The sequence below is a fragment of the Mastomys coucha genome, unplaced genomic scaffold (genome assembly GCF_008632895.1).
Source record: "Mastomys coucha isolate ucsf_1 unplaced genomic scaffold, UCSF_Mcou_1 pScaffold7, whole genome shotgun sequence".
Taxonomy (NCBI): domain Eukaryota; kingdom Metazoa; phylum Chordata; class Mammalia; order Rodentia; family Muridae; genus Mastomys; species Mastomys coucha.
In genome coordinates, this window is record NW_022196913.1 from 77,655,492 (window position 1) to 77,663,714 (window position 8,223).

General features: G+C 45.4%; 1 non-coding gene across 1 annotated transcript; it reads right to left on the reverse strand.

Annotated features, from left to right (window-relative positions):
• Positions 1 to 392: 392 nt before the first annotated feature.
• Positions 393 to 456, reverse strand: LOC116082876. The gene has a single exon (XR_004115497.1). It is a non-coding gene; the product is annotated as a U7 small nuclear RNA (small nuclear RNA).
• Between the last annotated feature and the right edge of the window lie 7,767 nt (positions 457 to 8,223).

The window sequence follows — 8,223 nt, forward strand, 5'->3', positions numbered from 1 at the left end:
TTTGATCTACTTCTACTTACCAAATCTTCACTCCTTTCCCTAGCTTCATCTCACATGGGAGCTGGGGGGATGGCATGGCACCCTAAGTAAAATTCATCCCAAATTGAACTTGCCCAATATATTTACCTTCCCTTGTCTCAGTCTCTGGTCTGGACGCTTCCTACCAAGGACCAGCCTCGTCTGGGTCAGAGGTCCTGAGGAAGGTGTGTTTGGGAGCATTGGAAAAAAAACTCAAAGTCAGCTTTGGGTCCAAGATGACAGCTCTGTGTTCTGCTCAAAATGGCTCTCTAGACGGCTCTCTAGATAGCTTTGTAGTCCACTCAAGACAGTTCTCTGCTTTAGACAGCTTTCTCATAATAGAAAAAAATTCTCAAAGCTCTCTGGATAGCATGTAAGTTTTCCCAACAAAAGTCAGAAAAGCTGCTAGAAAACATTCTAAAAGAGCTGTGTTCACTCTCCATGCAGTTCTCTCTGGGTAGCTCTCTCTTGCAGACCAAAGCCCAGTCTTTTATTTACATATCAGTTTAGTCATTTACCCCAGGTTCCATTTTGATCATCCCATGAATCAACATTTTATGACCTTAGCCCCTGATTCTTAGGGAAAGACAGCAAGTACATTTTTCTTTTTAACATTGCAAATGAATTCAGAGATCTGCCCGCTTTGTAAGCACCCACAAGCTAGCTGAGTGGGATCCTGTCCTGAGGTCACCACTCCCTAAATCTCTTTACCTCCTTCCTTAAAATCTTTCTGACAAGCTGATTCATAGTGCCTCTGTTTGTTTAGGTTCATGAAGCCCCTCATACAATTCCTATTGCATTCTTATATTTTGCATAGTTGAAAAATCCTGGCTATCTATTTTTGAGCTCATGTTCTTAGAGGTCTTTCCCATAGCCTTCAGGGCTGTCCTGAAGGTTACCAGACACACCCTGTTTCTAATTATCATGAAGTCTTTAATCTTGACAAAAGGACATCTGTTCCCCAAAGGAGGAACAAACATAAAGTAAAAGATACAAATAAGTCTTACATCTAGCAACTGTCAACACTCATGGAGACCCACACCCTGCTGGCTCAGTTCCTGGGGTATGAACTATGTCATGCCATCCCTTGCACATGACCATGCAGGATTCTGCATAAAACTTTGAGGGCTAGAGATACAGCTCGGTGGTAAGGTGCACAAGGCCCTAAGTTTGCCCTTGTAGAGAACACAGGTTGGGATCCACAACCTCCATAAATCCAGTGCCAGGGAATGCGATACCCTCTTCTGGCCTCTGTGGACACCAGACATGAACATCATATGCATATAGCCAACTAGGCACACACATGCACATGAATATAATTATTATTTTAAAAATTAAAGGTGGAGTTCCAGGTGGTGGTGGTGCAGGCTTTTAGTCCCAGAAGTTGGGAGGCAAAGGTAGGTAGATCTCTATGAGTTCCAGGACAGCCTAGGCTACACAGAGAAACCTGATTTAGAAGAAGAAGATGAAGAAGAAGAAGAAGAAGAAGAAGGAGGAGGAGGAGGAGGAGGAGGAAGAGAAGAAGAAGAGGAAGAAGAAGAAGAAGAAGAAGAAGGAGGAGGAGGAGGAGGAGGAGGAGGAGGAGGAGGAGGAGGAGGAGGAAGAGAAGAAGAAGAAGAAGAAGAAGAAGAAGAAGAAGAAGAAGAAGAAGAAGTGGAAGAGGAAGAGGAAGAGGAAGAGGAAGAGGAGGAGAAGGAAAAGGAGGAGGAGGAAGAGGAGGAAGAAGAAGAGGAGGAGGAGAGGAGGAGGTGAAGCATGATTGTGGAAGACATCCCATACTGACTCTAGCATTTACATGAACATATGTGCATCTGCATACCATGTGCATACATATAGGAATATTTACATACATACACAGAAAGAGAAAGAGGTGAGGACTACTGCAAGCATGGGTAATGAGCTGTTATGCACAAAGATAAAGAAAATGTATGTGGTTGGTTGTAGCTGGACTTTGACTACTTTATGGGTTTTTCTTCCACTCTCTTCCACCTATTTTCATACTTTCTACCTCCTAAAACTAGATAGGAGAAAAAAAAAAGGCTATAGGAGAAAGGGGCAACATGATCATTAGACTACTTCCTGCTGATTAGAGGCACTAAGTTCCTTAGGACAAGTTGGATTTTCTGACATCAGGATATCTAATTTCTTCTTCTTTCTTTGTGTATGACTACTTAACAAACTGAAACCATTAGCAACCAGCAGCAACCAACCACGACCAATAACCTACCCACTTCTCAGGACCCTAGCATTTATATACCCCATGAAAAGTTCCCAGAATTCCAAACATTACACAATCTCAGAAACCATCTACAGCTGACAAAATCACACCCTTGCTATGAAAGACCCCCAGAACTGGGGAGATCCTTACTCAAGTCTCGGGATGATGCGACCACCCAATAACCCACGAGAGACCGAACTTGCTGCAATCACATGAGGTTTATTTGGGATAGGCCGGTACCGGGGTTGATCTCGTGACCATACAGGCCAGAGGAGTTCGACCCCGAACACAAGAAGTGAGGGGTATTTAAAGGGAAAAACCATGAGCTGGTGGCGGGGAGAGGGTTACCAAGGAAACATAACATAAAAACAGTAGAAAATTTCAGAGGGACCCAACCCAAGGTATTCAGTTAGGGAGGGGAACATATTCATTCTAGGAATGTAATCTTCATCTAAGGGTCGACAGGGTGGAGAGGGTCGACGGGGTGGAGAGGCTTGTAAACCAGTAGACCTTCATTCCTAGTTCCATCCTCATTGTGGATCAGTCAGGAGGGGCAGGTTTCAGGAACCAGAGCCCTGAGGCTCTGAGTTTGTCAAGTTCCTGGGACTGGCTACTCCACATTTTTGGCTTGTTAGAGGTTTTCCATGCCCCTTTCTAGGTAAAGGTTATACATTATACATACATTTCTATTGAATGCTCTTATTTTAAATTCTAAGATTCTCCAGCCTTTCAGCTAGAACATGAAGCAAATCATAATCAGCTGGTGGACAATCAAACACCTCCACATCTCACACCTGGGATTAAAATGAAAACATTCTTATAATATTTCTATGATTTTTAAAGAAGCCAAAAATGCCAAAATTGTCACTATGACTGGTTGATAGTGGAAGCGTCTCAGAGGACAGCTAGTGATTTCTGATTGGCAAAGTGATTTCTGTGTAGCTCCCTGGTTTGCTTATGTAGAAACCCAAAACACCGGATCTCTCTTAGGAATGGCTTTTGTAAGGGCTGTTAAAAAATGGGGGGAAGGACACTCAGGGCTCAGGAACGATGACCCCAAACACCACTAAGACACATACTTGATACAATCAGCAAGAGGTTCTTTTATTCAATGCTGGGCGAGACTCATATCCCACACAGGGGTAGAGGAGTCTGGCCCCAAGCAAAAATTTAGACAGGTTTTTATACCCACACAGTTGCTAGGGAAAAAGGGGAAACTAAGGAAGAGGAAAGTACAGGGTAGTTTCTGATTGGTGCTGGCATGTGCTAGGGTTCAGAAGCAGGTTAGCCACCTGGCAATTGTTTGTTACCTTGTTTATCTTTTTTCCTGCCAGGTCGCTCTGGTCTCTAAGCTCTGGGAGCTGGTCTTCCATTCTTCTAAGTTCTGTGAGTTGGTCTCCCATTGTTTCTAAGTCCTGGGAGCTAGTTTCCCATTTTTCTAAGTCCTGGGAGCTAGTCTCCCATTAAGTTTAACTAACAGCTAAGTTCCCACAGTACAGTTTGAAAATTTTAACCTCTCACTTTCTTTATTGGCTGTTCTGTCCTGTAGTGAAATACCTAGAAAGTAAATTCAAGGGCAGGAAGGTTCATTGTTGCCTGAAGCTTCAAAGGTCTTAGTCCATGGTTTCTTGATTACATTGTTTCCTGGTCCTTTCTGAGTCATAGTATCATGGTGGAGCAGGGCTGCTTACTTAGGGTGGCCAAGAATGAAAGAGAGAAGGACATGAAAGGACCAAGGGATAAAATATATCCTTCAAAGATTATCACCACATGATTTAGCCAGATTTTTTTAAAGGTTTATTTTATTTATTTTATGTGTATGAGTATACTCTAGCTGTACAGATGGCTGTGAGCCATCATGTGTGTGGCTGCTGGGTATTGAACTCAGGACCTCTGCTGGCCCCACTCGCTCTGGCTCCGCTCGCTCAGGCGTAATTCACTATAGCTGTCTTCAGACGCACCAGAAGAGGGCGTCAGATCTTATTACTGGTAGTTGTGAGCCACCATGTGGTTGCTGGGATTTGAACTCAGGACCTTCAGAAGAGCAGTTAGTGCTCTTACCCCCTGAGCCGTCTTGCCAGTCCCTAGTGTGGAGAGCGGTAGAGCTGGAGGGCATTCACCATGACAAGATGGCGCCTACTTCCGCTGTCGACTCCTGGTAAACAACTGTTTGCGCATGTGCGTAGAATGAAAAGACGCCAAGTCACGGCCCATCCCGGGGCGTCACGTGGGGTGATGAGCAAACAGCCAATCATGGGCAGACACGCCCGCTGTGGTGTATATAAGCAGTGCCGATTATTGGCTCTGCCCTTTTTTTCCTCTGGATGAGGCAATAAATGGTTGCTGCAGAAGGATCCTAGTGTCCGTGTGTCTTCTTGCTGGCGAGACGACTGCGCGGGCAACACCCTAGTCAGACTTTTAATGTCCAATCTGTAACATTAAGACAACAAACAAGCAAACAACCAAAAGAAGAAAAACAGCTATTCTCCTCTTTGATTAACCTCTAATTTATGACCAAGGCTCACTGAAGTTCCACAAGTTCAAGGCCAGCCTCAAGTTGCTAAAAATTTCTTCCATGGTCCCCCCAAAATGACAACCCAATAAACCAAGGCATAATTCTGCCAATGTTCACTTGGGGTAGCCAGTGAATTATTGGCCTTTTTTTTTTCTACAGAACATAAATGAGGTATGTGCATCTCCCCCACCCTCTCCACACACACACTAATGAACTTTAACTGAAAAGCCTTAGATCATTGGTTCTCAATCTGTGGGTCTCAGAGATATTTGTACCATGATTCATAATAGTAACAAAATTACAGTTATGAAGTAGCAATGAAATAATTTTATAGTTGGAGTCATCACAGCATGAGGAACTATACTGAAGAATCAAAGCATTAGGAAGCTTGAGAGCCATTGCCTTAGATGGAGCCTTGCCCTAGTCTCTGCTGCTCTATCCTCTCCCCAAGACCGTGTGCAAAATGAAAGGGGAATAATCAAGGCTAATCTCATACCGTCTCCAGGGAAGGTGTAACTGTCAATAAGCTCAACTGGGATGATATTTTGCAAGGGAGCATAGCAGAATTCCCTAAGTTGGTAGTTGATTGGCTTGCATAGTTACTCATGACATGTAGGTTACATGGTAAGTCCTGCATAAACCTGAGTTACATAGTGAGGTCCTGTCTCAATAACACTGCTGCTGCAGGGGCTGGAGAGAGAGCTCAGCAGGTAAGAGCACTGGCTGTGCCTCAAGAGGACCTGAGTTCTAGTCCTAGCACCCATATGGCAGTTCCCAGCCATCTGAAACTCCAGTCTCAGAGGATCTGATGGCCTCTTCTGGTCCCTTCAGGCACTGCACATATGTGGTGCCCAGAAATACTGGGATGTGTGAAATGCAGGAGCGATAGGTGACATTCCAGCTTCACTGCCATCTGGTGTTGGGCTCGCAGAATGTCCCAATACACTGCTCAGGGGAGGCATAATACAGTCTAAGAATAAAAGAGAGTGAAGAATTCCAGCTCAAAGAACCAGAAAACATCTTCAACAGAATCATAGAAGAAAACTTCCCCAACATAAAGAAAGAGGTGGCCATAAATGTACAAAAAGCCTACAGAACACCAAATATACTGGACCAGAAAAGAAAAATCCCCCCCACCATATAATAATGAAAACACTAAATGCACAGAGCAAAGAAAGAATATCAAAAGCTGTAAGGGAAAAAGGTCAAGTAACATATAAAGGCAGACCTATCAGAATTACACCAGATTTCTCAACAGAGACTCTAAAGGCCAGGAGATCCTGGACAATTGTAATGCAGACCTTAAGAGAACACAAATGCCAACCCAGGTTACTATACCCAGCAAAACTCTCGATCATCATTGTTAGCATTTTGTCTAAGCTCTGCCCCACAGTTACCTGGCAACAGCCAGGTATGCCGGACTCACTATAAAAGGGGCTGTTTACCCACTCCTCTCTCTCTTGCTCTCTTGCTCTTGTCTTGCCTTCCTGCCCCTGCTCTGTCTTCTCATCCCTTCTCCCCTCTCTCTCCACATGCTCATGGCTGGCCTCTATTCTTCTATTCTCCCTCTCCCTCTCTCTGTCTGTCTCTCTCTCCCTCTCTTTCTCTGCCTTTCTCTGCCTCTACTACTCACCTAACTCTCCTCCCCATATCCTGAATAAATGTATATACTACACCATCGTGTGACTGGTCCCTCAGGGGGGAGGGGGTGCCTCAGCATGAGTGCACCGAAGCACCCCCTTCCCCCACACCTCACCACACATCCATAGAACATATCCCCCCTCTCTTTATATTTTTATAAACACATTATATGATGCTAAGACTTGGATTTAGAAATGCTGCAGGTTTGAATTCCACCCCTGTTAGAACGTGGAAATCCAATGCTTGCTAGCCCAAACTTTGGAGAACTGGTAAGCTCTCTCCCTCCACTGGTCAGAGTAAATGTCCCCGTGGTCCCAGGGGAGAGTTCTTGAGCTCAGAGTTACCCCTGTGCTGCCCTTGAGGATGGAGACATTCACTCTTTTCACTGACCCTCATTCTAGGATTTTTCCCTTGGGTGAGATTTTCCTCTCTCCTTTGAGACAGTTTCTTTCTCACTGCTGAGAAATCTCCAGGCCTGAGTGAACTACTCTCTGTAGCTCAGGGACCCCAGCTCTGACCTTAGCCCCCAACCAATTATGTGATGGCTTCATGGTCTGGCCTGTGCTAGAATCTCTCTGATTATTGATGATGCCCTCAGGATGCTGGTAGGGGCAGTTAATAACCCTGTTCTCTCACCCAGGAGTCTATCTTTGCCATGTTGTCCCTACTTACTGGGATGTCTTGGTCTAAGTTACAGTAAGCAGAAAGCTATATCTCTACATGACCATTAAACTAGTGATCCATAGCGTAGGCTTCCCCCTCCCTCCTCCCTCATGTGCTTACTCCTGCTGCAGCCAATGTAGCCGATGTAGCCGCTGGTTCCTCAGGTTCACTGAGTTTAAAGTAGGTCTGTCCGGCCGTGCCCTTGCAACCTGCCAGGGATTCTGTCTGTGAGACTTGATCCCACATCCACGCACGACCATCTGCCTCCTACACTTGGAGCTTTGCCGCTACCACTCTTGCTTAGCTGCCCACCACAGGCACAAGAAAAACAGTTTTTTGCCCTGTCTGAGAAGTGTTTTCCTTTGTGCTCAAGGGAGCCCCTCTCTCTCCCTGTCTCTCTCTTCCTCTCTGTCTGGGACTCATAAAGGGCGGGTAGCCCTGCTGCCCACCACAAAAATAGCATGCACATGCACTTTGCTGGGATACGGAACACACTTCTTCAGCTGCTTCCCTCCCACCACCCCCCAAGCTGGGCAAGGCAGCTCTGGCTCACAGCTGGGAGCACTGCCCTGGGACTTCCAGCTACTACTTGGAAGCTCTGCCCCACCTGCCTGTGTCCCTGTGTGCACCAAAGAACCACCCCCACCCCTTGACACTATTGCCACCAACGCTGTTCAGCAGCACCATGGCACCATGTTCCCTGGGGGGTGCACATCATTATCACAGCTCTTAGTGATCTGTGCTCTTCAGGTAGCAGTTTGTGCACCCTTTCCACCCTCACTCATGCCCGAACCCATGCCTGTCTTTCACCCTGCAGAATGGCCATTCCCACAGCTTTTCTGCCAGCTCAGTTCATGTCGCAGGCCTGAACCCGCCTGGACAAACTCACTTTCTGTCACCAGGCGACCAGAACATATCCTCCCCCTTTATCTTTTTATAAATCCGTCAATCATAAATGGAGAAACCAAAATATTCCATGACAAAACCAAATTTAAACAATATACATCCACTAATCTAGCCCTACAGAAGTTTCTAAAAGGAAATCTCCAACACAAGGAGGTTACCTACACCAAAGATAAAACAAGAAATTAATCATCTCACAATAAATCCAAAAGGAGGCAATCACACACATGCAATACCACCTCCAACAACAAACAGGAACAAATAA